The sequence below is a fragment of the Martes martes genome (genome assembly GCF_963455335.1).
Source record: "Martes martes genome assembly, chromosome: 4".
Classification (NCBI taxonomy): domain Eukaryota; kingdom Metazoa; phylum Chordata; class Mammalia; order Carnivora; family Mustelidae; genus Martes; species Martes martes.
The window spans coordinates 89,521,905-89,540,507 of record NC_137891.1 but is presented as its reverse complement, the minus strand read 5'-3'; the positions used below and the strand labels follow the sequence as shown (position 1 = coordinate 89,540,507).

The window sequence follows — 18,603 nt, the reverse complement described above, 5'->3', positions numbered from 1 at the left end:
CTCCAAGGACCAAGCCAAGCAGTGAGGAAGGTCTCAGAGACATTCCTTCCCTGATCCAATAGAAGTGGTCAGAAATGTCTAATCTCAACTGCAGTCCTGGACCGAATGTCCTGCAGGGATGCTCTCTACTTTCTCCCAGAAGGCATCTAATCCCCTTCCTTAAAGTGGAGGCTGACGACACTCTTGATGTCCGTGACATTCCTTTACGCTGCACTCTGATGAAGAAGGGACTGGCCTCTTGGAATTTTCTCAATGGCTCACCCTGTCATTAGCAAGAGATGTACCTGGCCTAGCACCCACCACCCTTTTGCTGAGCAAGGAGCCCCCTGCCCCTACCCCTCACCATGGGATTTGATCCCTGGGACCTGGGATTATGACATGAGCTGAAGGCAGACTCTCAAGAGACTGAGATACCCACATGCTACAAGATTTTGTTTCCATTCTCCCAGTGAATGCCCTCCTCAGTGAAATCTTACTGATGTCAGAATTCCAAGTTCTTAACACAGACTAAGGAAAACGAAACACTGAATATACACACAAGATGAATTTTGCATAAAGCCTTTTACAACCGTAAATTTGGAAGAATATTATTGGTATCACTACCTCAGAGGCAAGAGTCCCCTACTGTGGTCATTTCTGACCTTACAACAATACTCTGCACTAAGAAAGGACCTTCAAGTCTTATCCAAACATCACTGATCCCCATAAGCCCACACTTAGTTGGAAGATGTCCACCATAAGGGCAGCTCCAAGGTTGAAGCTAGGGGTCTGGGGCAGAGCCTCATGGTCACATCATCCTCCTCTGGAAATTGGTGTTTCCAGCAGTACAAACGAATCCCGATCCATCTTGTGGGGCTCTGTGGCAGGGGCACAGGTTCACTGTGGAGTACTTTACTCTCCTAGCCTTCCCCACTCAGCTCAGGCTGCTCCCTGCAGAGTTTGATGCTGGTGTATGCATTCCTTGGTTTCACCTAATTTCTCGACTCAATTGTGTTTATTCTTCCCTCCTCTGGCATCCACCCACTCCACCATTACCTTGTTCTTCTTTGTGTTATTCTTACCTTCCAAACTTGCTGTTATCCTGTCTTCCATCTGTCTATCCATTCTCTGTTTTCAGTGTGGACTCAGCTCAGGCTCCTGCGGGAGACACACAGAGAAGGGACCAAGTCAGGTCTCAGCTGCAGTCCCCAGGGCTGCATAATGGGCACCTCAGTCCCTCGTGAACTTGCAGAAACTGAGCGTTAAGGGACTTTGGAGAATTTGAATATCAACCATATCTTACACATGATGAAACTGAGGCTCACTGAGATTAGGAGAATGTCCCCCACCAATTGATAGCAGCAGAGCCCCCTCACAGGCCTTGGCTGCAAACTTCCCTATCCAGGCTCTTAACACACCCTCCAGAAACCCACTTCTGAATATCAGGGGACACTGGTCAATCAACATTCCCACTGTTAAAACAAAAATGTCAAGAAGGACTTTTTCCTGGAATATGCTTTTGTCACAATTCTATACTCCTACAGTTTATACTCGGTTTACAATCCTGGGTGAACTACAGGAAGTACACCCTCAAGATGGCAGAGCAGGCAGCCCTTGAGGTGGCACCTGCGTCAGGGTTAGGAGTGTCTCTTCTTTTCCTGTCTCATAGATTATGGGTCATAGCTAAGGTGGTCTCCAACTGAGGCTGTTTCCAATCATCTATGGAACTCAACCTACTGGTATGTAGGGGCAGTTTGGGCCCTAACAAAGTTCTTCCTGGAACTGTCATTGCCATCTGCCCCCACTGGGGAATTGAAACCACCATGTAAATATCATGAAGCCGTAGGTTATTGTAGGACCCAGGCTGGAAAGGGGATCACACGCTCTGCACCTGCTGTTCTTGATCTGATAGCCCAGGAGGTGGGAAACCACGAAACCACTGTGTACCACCATCTGGGCCTCCAGCTCATATCAACCTTCCTCCTCTATCAAGTTAACACCTGGGACAACACATGCAGGAACAAGTCCTTTTGAGCCATTTTAAAATGAGAAATTGAGACACAGGAAATTCAAGAAACTCATCACAGTCACACTTTCCCGGTCAGGTTTGCAGCTACAACTGTAAGATCAGAGTTCTCCTTTTTCTTCTTCTGTTTTAGCGATTTCTAGTGAGAATGAACAATGCCAGCCCCTGACACCCTCAACTGACACTCTCAGCCTGACTGTATTTTCTCATGTTTTAAATAGTCATGCATGCAGAATATCAACCTCAAACAAGACTGCTTTGAGACCTTGATAAAATGAGACAAAACAAGGCCACCTGACAATATTGTTTAGGATAGGTGAAAACAAGGTCACAGTGTAACCTACACCCCAAACATTGTCCTCTCTTCATAAGGAAATGACTATTACTTCTTTACTATAATCATAGAATTGCCAGTGCTAATAGTGTTCAGTAGAGAACAAACCCTGCCTGTTTCCATGCTCTCTCACATCAACTACCCAAAGTCCAAATCTTAGAAAAGGTCCTTACTGAGAACAAGGAGTAAAAAAGCCAGCGTGGTTCATGAGAAATGTGTTACTGGAAATTCGACATAAAGGAATGAACACCAGCTGTCCAGGAATGAACAGAAGTCAAAACCCAACATCAGAAATAAAGCTGATATTGTCTATGAGATGCCCAGGCTCCAGAACTCCAGAACTTGTTTTAATCCTTAAACAGGAAAAAAAAAAAAAAGACGATTTCTACCAAATCCCTTTAGTAACTAACTAACTAACATGAACCTTGGTGTTCAGGGAGATTTTCCCACCTCTGGTTTAAAAGAGATATTGCTCTTAATCTCAGGGTTGATAGTTTGAACCACACTTTGGGTACAGAGATTACTTAAAAATAAAATCTTAACAAAATGTTTAAAAATATGGAGCAGTTTGGTGGCTGAGCTCGTTAATTTTCCAACTCTTGGTTTCATTCAGGTCATGATCTCAGGGTCCCCACAGGGCTCAGTGAAAAGACCTCTTCAGATTCTCTCCCTTTCCTTTTCCCTTGGCCTATTCCCACCACTTGCAGGCTTGCATTGGGGCTTGGTCTCGCTCTCTGTCTCAAATAAATAAATAAAATCTTTTAAAAATTAAAAAAAAAAAGAATAAGAACAAAATACACACTGAGGTTAAGTTAAGAAAGGAGCTAGCTTTAGAGAGAATGTGCACCACAGAGTAGCTTAATAAGGCCTGGTATCCGTTATAACCTGGTATTCCCAGGTGGGCATGAAGCTCCATCCCTTCCATTAACAGAGGAGTGAGCTCTCCGATGACCCACCTGGAAGCAGGCACTGGTCCTCTCTGTGGTCTCTCTAGCCCCTCGCTGCCCCTCTGGACTCTTCCTCCTAGTCTAACTGCATCAGCCCAGCAGACACTGAGCCCAAAAATCATGTCACCGTATCAACAGCAATGTGATGTCATAGAACCAGAATCTTGCATTGGCGACAAGATGACAGGCTTTAGAAGGAAATGCTACATTTCTTTCAGGGATGAGTCAGTGTCAAGATGTCACCACCCTACCCTATTTAATATGCATTGCAATTCTCCGGAATCTGGGGCAAAAGCTAAGCTGCCGGTACTCATGCCACCTGTCACTGCCAAAACATCCAGGACTTGGCTGGCTCTGTGGGGTCTCCTTTCAGGCCCATCCCTCCCTCCCTCTTCCCACAACTCTCTGCGATGCTGGTCCCCATGCCCTCCCCCTGCTAAGCAGGACACTCACATCACATCTCTTGTTCCTCTGCAAATCCTCTTCCTCACACCTGGACTTACCACACACAGCTTCTGGGTCTGTCTTTCTTCTCTGTTTGTTCTCTTACAATTTTGGCTTTGGTTTCCAGCGTATACCCTTCGCATTATTCAACGAGTCTTTTGGTTGTTGTTCTTATTCCTACTATTACAGGTTTCATTTTCATGAACTAGTATTCTACACAGCACTCTGAGTGAGGCCTCAGAAGCCACGGGGGTCTAAATCCCAGGGGTGTGGAGGTCACTTCCTGCCTGGTCAGCTGGCTGGCCATTAGCCAGGAGGGTGGGGTGGGCGGGGGAAGCTGTGGGCAGGGAGAGCATGGAAAAGGGAGAAGGTAACAAGGAAGGGCCCCGCCTAATGGGCGTGTCTTTTTTTTTTTAAACAACTAGAAGTATTACTTTTATTATTATTTATTTTTAATTGTGGTAAAATTCACGTAACATAATATTTACCATGGCAACCATTTTTCCCAGATTTTTAAGGTATAATGAACACATACAATTCCATATATTTAAAGTGTACAACCTGATGATTTAATGTACATATTCATCATAAAATGATTACTGTAATGGAATTAATGAACACATCACCTCACAATCACCTGAATTATTTTTGGTAAGCAAGCTTAAAATCTATTCTATTAGCAGGTTTCAAGGGCACTGTACAGTGTTATAACTACAGTCGCCATGCTGTACATTAGATACTCATAACTTATTCATCTTATAACTGTGTATTTTTACCCTTTGACCAATATCTCCCCATATACCCCACCTCCCTGCCACTGGTAACCATCATCCTACCATTTGTTTCTGTGAGTTTACTTCTTTATTTTTTAAAAGTCCATGTATAGATGATAGTACACAGTATTTGTCTTTCTCTTTCTCGCTTTTTTAACTTAATATAATGTCCTCTAGTTTCATCCATGTTGACACAAATAGCAGAATTTCCTTCTTTTTCATGACCAAATAACATTCACATTTTCTTTATCATTAAAGTATAATAGATATGCAATATGATATTAGTTTCAGGTGTACAACACATTAATCTGACAATTATATACACTACTCAGTATTACACAATAAGTGTAATCACCATCTGTCACTAGGCCCTTTTATTACAATATCATTGACTATATTCTTTATGCTAGACTTCTTTTTCATGACCAAATAACATTCACATTTTCTTTATCATTAAAGTATAATAGATATGCAATATGATATTAGTTTCAGGTGTACAACACATTAATCTGACAATTATATACACTACTCAGTATTACACAATAAGTGTAATCACCATCTGTCACTAGGCCCTTTTATTACAATATCATTGACTATATTCTTTATGCTAGACTTTTCATGTCCATGACCCACATTTTCTTCACCCATGCAACACTTAGGTTGTTTCAATGTCTTGGCTACTGTGAACAATGCTGAAGTAAACATGGTGGTGCAGATATCTCTTTGAGATCTTGTTTTCATTTCCTTTGGATATATGCCCCAAAGTGGGAATGCTGCATCACATGGTAGTTTTACTTTAATTCTTTTTGAAAAAAAAAAAAAAAGTGGCTGTATCAATTTATGTTTCTAACAGTGAAAAAGAGTTCCATTTTCCCCACAATCTTGCCAACTCTACTGATCCTTTTCTTATATTAGCTATTATAACTGTAACATAATAATATTTCATTGTGGTTTTGATTTCCATTTCCATGATCCTTTAGAAAGATATCTATTCAGGTCCTTATCCATTTATTTATTGATTGATTTTTTACTTTTTATTTTTACTAACATATAATGTATTATTAGCCCCAGGAGGAACAGGTCTGTGAATCGCCAGGTTTACACACTTCATAGCACTCACCATAGCACATACCCTCCCCAATGTCCATAACCCAACCAACCACTCCCTACCTCCCTACCCCTGACAACCCTCAGTTTGTTTTGTGAGATTAAGAGTCTCTTATGGTTTGTCTCCCCCCTGACCACATCTTGTTTCATTTTTTGTTTCCCTACCCCCCAAATCCCCCATGTTGCCTCTCAAATTCTTCATATCAGGGATATCATATGATAATTGTCTTTCTCTGATTGACTTATTTCACTCAGCATAATACCCTCTACTTCCATCCATGTTGTTGCAAATGGCAAGATCTCATTTCTTTTGATGGCTGCATGTTATTCCATTGTATATATATATCACATCTTCTTTATCCATTCATCTGTTGATGGACATCTAAGTTCTTTCCATAGTTTGTCTATTGTGGATATTACTGCTATAAACATTCAGGTGCATGTGCACCTTCAGATCACTACATTTGTATCTTTAGGGTAAACACCTAGTAGTGTTATTGCTGGGTCATAGGGTAGCTCTATTTTCAACTTTTTGAGGAACCTCCATGCTGTTTTCCAGAGTGGCTGTACCAGCTTGCATTCCCATCAAAAGTGTAGGATTCTAATTAAAACCAAATTGAGATACCACCTTACACCAGTTAGAATGGCCAAAATTAACAAGACAGGAAACAGCATGTGTTGGAGAGGATGTGGAGAAAGGGGAACCCTCTTACACTGTTGGTGGGAATGCAAGTTGGTGCAGCCACTTTGGAGAACAGTGTGGAGATTCCTTAAGAAATTAAAAATAGAGCTTCCCTATGACCCTGCAATTGCACTGCTGGGTATTTACCCCAAAGATACAGATGTAGTGAAAAGAAGGGCCATCTGTACCCCAATGTTTATAGCAGCAATGGCCACGGTCGCCAAACTGTGGAAAGAACCAAGATGCCCTTCAACGGATGAATGGATAAGGAAGATGTGGTCCATATACACTATGGAGTATTATGCCTCCATCAGAAAGGACGAATACCCAACTTTTGTAGCAACATGGATGGGACTGGAAGAGATTATGCTGAGTGAAATAAGTCAAGCAGAGAGAGTCAATTATCATATGGTTTCACTTATTTGTGGAGCATAACAAATAACATGGAGGACAAGGGGAGATGGAGAGGAGAAGGGAGTTGAGGGAAATTGGAAGGGGAGGTGAACCATGAGAGACTATGGACTCTGAAAAACAACCTGAGGGTTTTGAAGGGGTGGGGAGTGGGAAGTTGGGGGAACCAGGTGGTGGGTAATAGGGAAGGCACGTATTGCATGGAGCACTGGGTGTGGTGCAAAAACAATGAATACTGTTATGCTGAAAAGAAATAAAAAATTTTTTAAAAAGATATTAAAATTTATAAGTTCTCTGAATGACAGTAAATGACACTTTCCAAGTGATGTGCTAGAAGAAATCAAAGTAAAAGAAATCAAAGTAAAAGAATATTAAAAATCTTTAAAAAAAATAAAAAATAAAAGAATTTTTAAAAAAAAGAAAAAAAAAGTGTAGGAAGCTTCCCCTTTCTCCGCATCCTCACCAGCATCTGTCATTTCCTGATTTTTCATTTTAGCCATTCTGACTGGCATCGAAGTGGTATCTCATTGTGGTTTTGATTTGTATTTCCCTGATGCTGAGTGATGTGGAGGACTTTTTCATGTGTCTGTTGGCCATCTGGATGTCTTCTTTGCAGAAAGGTCTGTTCATGTCCTTTGTCCATTTCTTGATTGGATTATTTGTTCTTTGCGTGTTGAGTTTGATAAGTTCTTTATTGATTTTGGATACTAGCCCTTCATCTCATATGTTATTTGCAAATATCTTCTCCCAGATACTCAGCCAGAATACATTTGTTTCCCAGGCCAGCCCCACTGAAGGGAAATAATAATACCTAAAAAGAACACAGTTTCTCCTCTCTTCCCCAGATTGTCTAGGGGGAGTTTTTAGGCACCGCTCATAAAGCAGCAGGAATTCAATTTTACTTAAGGTTAAAAGGTACACTGGTTTCTCCCCACATTGCTCTTTTGTCAGTGCCAGATTTCTGACAGAGATCTATGCATATTGTTAGAAGAAAGAGCATGATCCTCTCTGGAACCAACCCACTTATGAGCATGCTTTCTTTTTGCTGGCTCCCCAAACCCTCATTTCCCTTTATTAACTATTTGACCAACATCCTTCCCCAGTGATGCACCAAGCTCAGAGGGACTGATTAACCTTCACATGGGGCCAAGGTTAAGTATACACACGCCTAGAAAATGACTACATTCAGAGTCAGCCATGATGTGATTATTTGCAGTCATTAGCCAGCCTAGAGCACCATTAGGAAAAAGTACAGTCAAATTTAGTGGTGCGGGTTTTTTACACTTTTTGGAAATAAACTTCTTTTTAAAATATGCTTAGATTCAGGCCTGGCATCAGACAAAATGAAAGAAAACCTTGTGAAGTGTGTGTCTTTGCAGTACTTTGTTGTTTCAGGCAGGAGAGTAAGTCCAGTTGCCCTGAGTCCCTATAGGGGTGACTCCCATATTTTAAAATCAAGTTGGGAAAGGTCAACTAGATTCTGAATACAGACTTGTACAGAAAGTAGAGCCAGAGCCAAGGTGAAACCTTGAAGTAAGAAAACCCTTGCAAGTTTGTATTTTAAAAGCCCTCAGCTAGATCAAAGGGCAGCTTTTGTTTTGTTTTGTTTTAAGAGAAGCCTGTGCCCTTATGGTCCCAAGAGGATACTTGAGAATGATGAAGCAGGAGAACTGAGTGGCCCCAGGACGCCCATGCAGGGCTGCCCTGCTTTCCAGGTTGGAGGTGATGGAGACCTCACCCAGGTAGTGGCTTGACTTCCACCTGGTTGAACGTCTAGCCATTGTAGGCACCCTCCCTGCTGCCCACCATCTCTGGCAGGAGGATGGCATCCAGAAGGTGCGTCTTAACTGCCTGGGGCTTGTCCATGGGGGAACCTCCTTCCTGGCCTTGTCAAGAGGCTTCAGCACTGAGTGCCTCCTCCTCCATTAAACCAGGTCAGCCTTTGTTGCTGGGGGGGCGCTGTGTGCTGGCAGCCCCAGCTCTGAGGGCCAGTCCTATAGCCTGTGGAGGTGCACCTGGGGGCTGAGGCAGAACCCAGGGAAGATGAGTTTCTTCTGCTACTTCACTGCTGCCATCTCATCAGCTTTGCTGAGAAAGTTTTTCCTTGATACAAGGGGAGATTTCAGGACTCCCCGCCCCTTGCATGGGGGCTGAAAGGATCCTGCCCTGAGGTCTGTGGGAAAGAGCCCTCCTGTGCCAGTGGGTGTGGCTCTTTAAAGCCCCTGAACCTGCCCTGCTCATTTCTCTTCTCTCCAGTGTCCTCCCCAGGAAGGATGAGCATGACTACAACGTGGCCTCATGGGAAGTGTGGGTTTTTCAGAGACTTTCTTTGGTGTCTCATAGGTAACACTGAGCCCAGGGCTAACCTCTGTTCCCCCGGGAGTGAGGGAGAGCCACCAGTTGTGTCAAAGCCCTGGACTGAAATGCTGCTGCTAAAGGAGGGCCAGGGATTCCTAACTCCCATGCAGGTACTCCCCTGCTGGTCCCAAGAGACCTCAGAAAGGGCTCCACTCACACACATTTTTTACCTTACAGTTCTGAGGGTGCAAGGTCCCAACAAGGATCTCACTGGACTAAAATCCAAATGTCCACAAGGCACCTTCCTTTCTGAAGGCTCTAGGAGAGGGTGGAAATTAGTCAAGGGAAACCACACTAAAATGCAGTCCCCAGGTTTTAGCAAGGGAGCTCCGCTGCCCTCCTTACTTCCTAGGGCATTGCAGCCCCAGCAGAGGGACTGATCTGACCTTACAGGGACTTGACTTTGCCCAGGCATAGGCCTCTACTAACCAAGCCAGAGTAAGAAACGCTAGCCTTTTCTGCCCAAGGAGACACCAGCACACTTCCAACTCACAGTTTACCCTGATGGACGTTTATAACAGTCTTCCCAACTGATGCCTTTCTCCAACAAGAAGGTACGACCCAGTTGTTCTTTGAAATCGCCTATGGTTTTGCCACAGCTGGTTTATCCCAGATCACCTTTCCCTTTTATTCCCAACAAATACCATTTTTGCTGGTAAAATAACTGGCAGTTTCTGTTTTTTAGGTAAACCCGACAGTGTGTCTCTTTGCCTGTTCCAGCTTTTAGAGGCCCCTCCTCCATGGTCAGCCCCAGCCCCAGCAGGGAGAGTCCTCCTCACACAGCATCCTTTTGACCACCTTCTCTACCTCCTCCAGTTTTAAGACCCCCTTGTCATTCCAGGAGCCTGCCTGGAGAATCCAGGATCATCTCCCCATCTCAAGGTCCTTAACATAAGCATCTCTGCAGATCTCTTTTGCTGCTGATGGAACACATGCCGAGGTTCCTGGTGATGGGGATTTGGAATGCAGGTGAGTTTTGGAGTGAGGTCAGAAGCCAATGACAAAGAAAAAATTCTTACATTATTCTTATGAAGTCTCTGATGCAAAATGTTGGTTTTACTAAATCAAGGGACAGGACCCTTGGGCAGAAAGAGCTGCTGCCCTGGGGTTGCGATCCAAGGCTCATTATACACTTGGGCATTAGGGTTAGGGAGAAAGGGAGGTTTTCAAATGAACTTTCATATGCTAAAGAGGACCTATAAGATACTGGAGGCCTTCGCCATTGTCAAATTAGGTTGATTTTCCCTATAGTTCGGCATTACTGATAAGACAGTTGCAGCTCCCTGGAACTGTCACAGAGATCTCACCCAGGAGTGGGAGGTCAGGGTTTCAGGAAGTCAGCCTGTGCTTTGTCCTTTAGCTAGCCTTCTGCTTCCTCCTCACTGGCATTACCATAGACACCTCCTAGGAAGGGAGCATTATTCTGCTCACCGCCACACTATGAACTCAGGTGACAACTGAAGTTGAATGCCCCTCTGTTCCCCAATCTTTTCTAATTTCAACAATCTGGTAAAAGGAAAGCCCTCCCTCAAGGTGCAATCAAGACAAAGGCAAAACAGGACCCTAGGGTGCTCCATCCAGGGCCATACAATTGACCAAGTACTAGTCTTTTGCGAGTATTTGTTTTGCTTTGTTTTCCAGACCCGGCTTTTTTCTGTCCAAAGGTCAACTTTGATGCAGAAATATCATTTGGGAGGAATCACCCCGCACTTGAGGGAGGGAAGGCAGTGGCCTAGCAGGTCCCCTGGAACCCTGCTAACCCTCTTCTGTGAATTCTGAGCCCAGTCTAAGGGAGCAGAAGGGATGGTTTCCTTTGGCCCTGCCCTCAACAGCAGGATCCTTGGGCATTCTCTCCCAGGCAGCCAGGAGCAGGTGCCGCATCCCTGCCCTAGGAACCTGCCTGGTGAAGAAGCCAGCCCCTGTGGTGTTCTCAGGGCCTGGGATTTTGCCAGCAGGTGTCAGCCAGAGGGCCAGCCCAGAGGTTGGCGACTTTTGGTTTCCCGCCCTCTCCCCCGGGGTGTCCAGGCCTTGTGGGTGCATGGGGGACTGGCTGGGAGGCTGAACTCCACAAGTGCAGCCAACACACTCTGTCTCCTCAAAGCAGGTTTTAAGGAGAGGGAGAGAGAGAGAGAGAGAGATGGATCTACTCTTCTCTGTCTGCTGGAAAGTACCCCCTCATGTTCCTCTAGGGTGAGGGGGGGCAGCATTCCCTGTGCTGAGTGCTCTGTGTGCATAAGTGCCTTCCTGCCAGCTTATGAGTGATCCTGACATCAAGGAAGGGGCGTGTCTGATGTAAATCAATTATCATTAGGTGGTGGTTCTGGGCGGGAGAATTCCAGGGGCTGAGGAAGTAGCAGTGCTGTTGCTTCCATTGCATTAAGAAGACTCCTGTGGTGGGTGAGGATGCTTGGGACAGGAGTGGGTGCCAAGGGTTTTGGCGTATTGGCTGGCGAGTGAGAGTGTATGAAGGGTGGATGGTGGGTGAGGCTGGTTTGGGGCCAGTGGAGGTGGAGCGATTCATAGTTACCTCGCAGAGAAGATACCACTATCAAAGTAGATGGTTTTCCCAGGCTGAGGCTTGTCCATTCCAAATGTGGGAAATTCAACTGCCTGATTTGTGATAATAGGGGACTGCATTCATGCTTTCCTTAGATGAAAGCTGTTCAAAGATAGAATACTCTTTTCTTTGTGTTCTCATAAGTTTTTCTCTTTTATGACAATGTTTATAGTTGTTGGTGTTTTGGCCCTCGCAGTTACTTAATGAACGCATGGTTTTTAGCACATTTAATTACATCACTGCCTGGTGGTATGCTTGATAGCCTCAGTCCTGAAGAAATAAGGTGAAATTTCTTTGGTAATTTGAGCCAGATTAGTTGTATAACTGGTTCAGAATAAACACACATTTGTCAACTATCAAATGTTCTTTAATTCTGATTCCAAATAAATTATTTGGTGATGTTAACGTAAATAAAATAAAATAAAATACCACAGGAAAAGTCTGTTCTTCCCCTTCTGGTGATGTTCCCTAGCCCTTGTAACATGAAGGACACTGTGAAGGGCATTTCCCATCTACAATAGGTTCTTTCCAGCACCCTCTTCCTGAGACCATGGGGTATGTGCTTTCTGGCTACAAAGAATAGAAACCCTAACTTGTTTCCTGGGAGGTGTGTTCCGGATGACTTGGCTAAGGGAATTACCATCAGCTAAGCTCTGCCAGGACAACAGAGAACCATTTTTCACACGTGCATGGTGTGGAAGGTTTTCCAAAAATGAATGTACTTTTTCAAGGTAAGATTGCTCACTGTACTTCCACTTTTCTTATTGCTACTGTTTTCCTAACTATGAGAAATTGTATAAAACAAGAAAGTTGAGTTAAGATAGATGAGGTTTGGGATAATAAGAGCTGTTGGGGAACCTGTGTGGCTCAGTGGGTTAAGCTTCTGCCCTCAGCTCAGGTCATGATCCCAGGGTCCTGGGATCCAGCCCCACATTGGGCTCCCTGCTTGGCAGGGAGCCTGCTTCACCTTCTCCCTTTGCTGCTCCCCCTACTTGTGTTCTCTCTCTTTCTGTCACTGGCAAATAAATAAATAAAATCTTAAGAAAAAAATATCGACAGCTGTTATAATCCTGAACTTCCAGGGAATTGATGACAAGGACCACAAAGCAGCAGGCCAATATGCCTTTGGGCTTTTCGTGTGCAATGGACAGTGCAAAGGAATGATACATGGTTTTGGAAGATAGCTCAGCAACAAATTTGGTCATCATGGCCACGGAACCAATGATCCACCAGTCACTCTGTACACAGATTTTCCTGCTTTAACTTTGGCTAATGGCAACTATTTCAAGAAACATCAGAAAATTGTGTAAGAGCACAGCCAATGCATATGGGGATGACATAAAGGGTTGTATTGCCAAATCAGTCCCCCCAAATCATAAATCATACTCAGTATCAAGTTTTACTTACATGTTCAAGGGTCAAATTGTGAGGTACCAGCAAAGCATCTGAGACCCCAGCAACACTAACTCTGAGTTGTAGAATTGTTTTGTCTGTCAGCCTTCCTTTCCACCACAGAACCTAGAAAATGGTCAACAGAGTCTCCACTTGCCTTCACATTTAATCTTAGTACAGAGTAATTTAAACTGTTACACAAACTTTCCACTTTTTTTCCTAACCTGTGTTGAATACCAGGGACCACACACAGGAAAGCCAACAGCTATTAAAAGTGTAGGGTCTCTGGGTTTATCTTTGGAAATGTCACACAACATTTAGGATTCTCCAGGGCTCAGAAAGTCTCCCGATCTGCAAGAACCAAGGTAGCTGCCCCATCCTTTCCTTAGGGGGAGTAATTCCCAATTCCTGATACATGCACCTGTTTATTTTTTATTTATTGCTCTTTTTTTTTAATTTTAGCTAGTTCTCCAACACCAATATGGAGCTCTAACTCATAACCCTGAGAAGAAGAGTTGGCACTCTCTAATAACTGAGCCAGCCATGTGTCCCTCCAGGCAGCTTTGATGTCCAGTCACATACCATGATTTTCATGTTGGCAAAGATAGTTTAAACTCTGGGATTTGCCTTCAATCTGCTCCACTCTCTCTAGGCATGTTTCCCAAGTTCCTGCTGGGTGGGAGCCCTGTTTCCCACCCACTAATTGAAGACCCTGTAGGAAACCATACCAGCCCCCCAAGCATCGCTTTCATCATTTCTGTGTAATCCTCTCTTGCTCTCAGTGTGTTTGTGCTCCTAAAGACACCTCTGACTAGGACTGTCCTGGGCTCCTGGAGCTATTTTGTACCCAGTCCCAGAGAATGAGGAATAAGTGCCGTATATGACCACCAGCCCCATTGAATCCCCTACCCAAAGGCATTCAGCCCTTCATTAACGGGTACAGGAGGGTGAAATCACACTTTCCTGGCCTGGGGGAGACTAACTCGGGAACACAAGTTACCTCCAGGTTCTCTTACCCATGTTAGGACAAAGCTCCGCCATGGTTGTTGCTAAAAACCTTTCACTGCCATCAACTCAAAGTGTTCACAGACCTAAGTAGAAGAGTCAAAACAACCAACCATTCAAGAGGAATGGAGAAAATGGTCAGGACTTTGCATTAAGTGAAGAGTTCTCAGTCACTACAACAAGAGCACAATATGTAAGAGAAAAACTTAAGATGAACAACTTTTTTTTGCATCCAACTTTACCACTGAGAAAAGGAACAGAGAAACCAATGACAGGAGACAATATTTGCGATTAAATAGCCAATGAGGACTCACATCCATAAGACATAAGAGTTCTCTGAACTCACCGAATGGGCAGAAGCAACACCCTTTCATAAAAAGTCAGTATAAGACTCAGATACACATATAACTAAAGAAGATACATGCATGGTTCATAAGCACATAAAACTGTCATCAATGTTATTAGTCCGCAGGGCAATGCATGTAAAACCTGGGACCATTTTACACCAATAAGTGCGATTCTGTTCAAAAGACAATACTAAGTGTTGCTGAGAAAGTCGACCCTCTTATATTGCTAGGGGGAACAGAAATAAAAGAGCCACTTTGGAAGTCACTTTGAGAGTTCTTAAGAGTTCAACACAAGCTTCCCATAGGACCCAACATTTCCACAACCAGACATCTATCTGTGAGAAATTTTAAAAAAATTGTCAATTCAAGCCTTGTTCAGCATTAATCACTATAGGAAAAACCTGACAGCAACAAAAATGTCCACCAACTGGTGAATGAACAAAAGGTGACCCATCTATACCATGGAATTCTATTTGGCAACAATGGGAGAGAAATCTGACTGAAGCCACAGCATGGAGGACCCTGAAAATCATGTTAAGTGAAGGAAGCCCGTCATCAAGAACGACATACTGTCTCATTCAATTCATGTATAATGTCTAGAAAGGAGCCATGTATAGAGACAGAAAGCAGATCAGCATTGCTTGAGGCTGGAGGAGGGAGAAGAGATTGTCTCCAGAGGGGCTGGAGGAGGTGTGGGGAGGTGAAGGAAGCCTCTAAAACAAACTAGGGTCCTAGCTGAACAACTCTGTCATTGTAGGATACTTTTGCATTGGGTGAAATTCTTGTATATAAATTTCACCCAAAAAAGAAAGAAGGTGACAGTCTCACATCAGTGGGTTCTGGGTTCCACAGGCAAACACTGCCTGGTGATGTGCCGCATCTTGGAGTCCCAGCAGGTGGTGAGTTAGAGCCTGGTGTCTGACCTCCCAGCTGGAGTCAGGGATCAGGGCCTGAGCCTTCAGCCTCTGGCCCTGGCAGTTACACTGGACTCCACAAGGAGGCAGAGGACTTATGGGAGGAGACCTCCAAGTGGCACAAGAAGACCAGGGGGCAGTAGGTAAAGACAGGAGGGAACCATTTGGCTAGAGATTTGGGGAGGAAGTGAGGGCTGAAGGATACATGAAGGCAGCTGGCAGGATCTGGATGTATCTTTTTTTAAAAAATATTTATTTATTTCACGGAGAAAGAGAACAAGCAGGAGAAGAGGCAGAGTGAGATGAAGAAGCAGGCTCCAGCCTAGCAGGGATCCTAGTGTGGGGCTTGATCCCAGGACCTTGGGATCATGACCTGAGCTCAGGGCAGATGATTAACTGACTGAGCCCCACAGGCACCCCAACAGCTCTTATTAATTCCCAAACCAAGTCTATCATTAACTCACTTTCTTGTTTTTTACAATTTCCCATAGTTAGGAAAACAGCAGGGGGAAGAAAAGAGGAAGTGCAGAGAGCAATTTACCTTGAAATTGCATGTTATTTTTTGAGAAATCTGCCACACCACTCATGTGTGAAAAATGGTTCCCTGCTGACCTAGCAGAGCCTTAGGCACATGGTAATTCCCTAAAGCTAAATCACCAGGAACACACCTCCAAGAAACAAGTTAGGGTTTTCATTCCTTGCAGCCAGAATGCACGCACTCCAAGGACTCAGGAAGTGTGTCAGAAAGAACCTATTGTAGATGGGAAATGCCCCACATTGTCCTTCATGTTACAAGGGATAGGGAATATCACCCGAAGCTGAGGAACACATTTTTACTGTGTTTTTATTTATTTATTTATTTATTTACTTATTTTTACATCAACATAATTTTTACATCAACATAATTCCAAATAATTTATTTGGAATCAGAATTGAAGAACATTTGACAGTTGAGAAATGTGTGTTTATTCTGAACCAGTTATACAATGAATCTGGGTCAAATTACCAAAGAAATTTTACCTTATTTTTCAGGTCTGGGGCTTTTCAATTACTCCAAATTTAGGATCTTCACACGTGAAGTATGAGACATATTTATATCTGCTTGACCATACATTTGCTTAAGCTTCAAAAGCTCCCTCTCTAGGTCTTGCTGGGGCTCTGGGCCACTATTGGCATGTCCTCCAGATGCCCATAGCTTCATTCTGTATTCTATAATCTTGTCCATGAAGAGTTTCTGTATAGGATCAAGGTCCTCATTAAATGCCACCGCTGTAACACCAATGTGCCTCCTCAATGAAATGAGACTGCAGACGGAATGAGAGCAGAGAAGCTGAAGAGCGTGAGAAGAGTCATGGCCATTCTGTTACTTGAACTCAGTCTGGAGCAGCCACAGCTTCCACTGAGGCCAGATTCTACTTATTGCCCTGGCTCTTAATTTCTCTGGGCCTCAGTTTCCTGGTGTGTAAGATAAGATTGATATTCACATTCTCCCAGTTCCCTTCCTGCTCTGTTTTGGTGAGTTCACGAGGATCTGAGGTGCCTGCAATGTAGCTCTGGGGACTGCAGCTGAGACCTGACTTGGGCCCTTCCCTGTGTGTCCCCTGCAGGAGCTGAGCTGACCCCAGACTGAAAACAGAAAACAGAGGGAGCAGATGTAAGACAGAAAATCAGCAGGTTTGGGGGATAATAACCCAAAGAAGGACAAGGCAATGGTGGAGCAAGTGGTTGCCAACGGAGGAAAGAATAGGGACAAGTCAAGTTCAAAAAATTCAGGGGAAACTGAGGAATACATAGAGCAACATCCAACTCTGCAAGGAGCAGCCTGAGCTGACCAGTGAGGACTAGGAGAATAAGTTAGTCCACCGTGAAACTGCGCATGTGCCAAGGACCCCCATATGTCAGATCAGGATTTGATTGTACTGCTGGGAAGCACCAGTCCCAAGAAGAGGAGGATGTGACCATGAGACTTTGCCCCAGTCCCCTAGCTTTGACCTTGGAGCTGCCCTCACAGTGGATGTCTTCTAAGTAAGTGTGGGCTTAGAGGAATCAATGATGTTTGGATAAGGGTTGGAGATGTCTATTCTTACTGCAGATAATTCTACCCTAAGGTCAGGAAGGACCAGGGTAGGGGACCCTCCCATCTGAAGCCACATGATATTAATAATAGTCTTAGTAATGCTCTCTGGGTGGGCTATGAATAAAAAGGGTAAAGATCTAACCATAAAGTGAAATTTTAGAGAATATAGTACATGAGTGGAGTCAAGTGTCATATAGTGGGAGAAAAGTTCCTGCATTTAACAGCACCTAATAACTTCTGGGGAAACAAACCTGACCCTAATCATGGCTCTATATGCCAATTAACAAAGCAAACCTCTTACTTCCATTGGTTGGACAGAAACAGGAGGCCTTTAATGCACATAATAACTGGGAAGTGTTTCTGCTTATAGGGTCATGCAATAAAACAGATCACATGGCTGATGGCCCAAGAAGGGGATGGGTTGAGTTTGTGACAATGTCCCCTAGGGTCTTGGAAAAGAAAGGTTTGGATCTTGAAGTTGCAGGTGGGTGGACTCATGGTAACATTACACAATCTTGGGGAAACATGTCTAGCACAATTTTGGATTTATGGATACTAAATGTTTAGTCCATGATCTACAGTCATTCTTTTCACAGATTATCCACTATTGGCTTCAACTCAAAATAAATTTCCTAGTCTTAGAAATACAAAGGGGTTCCCGGGTGGCTCACTCAGTGAAGCATCTGACTCTTGGTTCCAGCTCAGTCATGATCTGGTGGTAGTGGGATCAAGACCCGAGTTGGGCTCCATGCTCAGCACAGAATCTCCTTCAGCTTCTTTCTCCCTCTCTGTCCCCCTCTATTCTCCCAGCTCACACTACTCTTTCTTCCTAGAATAAATAAAATCTTTAAGAAATATTGATGCTCACAAATGTGCAGATTAAACACATCCTATGATGACTTTGATGAATAACAAGGTAGAACAGCTTTTTTGTTCTTCTTAAAAAGAGAGCAGAATTGAAATTCAGGATGTCAGTGGAAGAGGTGAGTAACATCATATCACATCAACATCAAAAGTAAACAGGTAAAAGAAGGAATGTATGGAATTACATGTCATGTACACAATGATTGGTTGGTTATAATCAAATTGGAATAAATCTACGTTTATATTGACCCATAGGTCCTGTCAAAATATGCAGGGCATTGGGAAACAAAAACTGGCCTGAAAGTCATTTGTGTATTTGGACTTTAGGAAACACTTTGACAAACCTAAATCAAACACATTTAAAGCTGTTTGTGAGCCACGTTTTA

General features: G+C 43.8%; 1 pseudogene across 1 annotated transcript; it reads right to left on the bottom strand.

Annotated features, from left to right (window-relative positions):
* Positions 1–16,304: 16,304 nt before the first annotated feature.
* Positions 16,305–16,629, bottom strand: LOC308341634 (ATP synthase-coupling factor 6, mitochondrial-like; annotated as a pseudogene). Its single transcript has one exon. The product of its transcript is annotated as an ATP synthase-coupling factor 6, mitochondrial-like (transcript).
* Between the last annotated feature and the right edge of the window lie 1,974 nt (positions 16,630–18,603).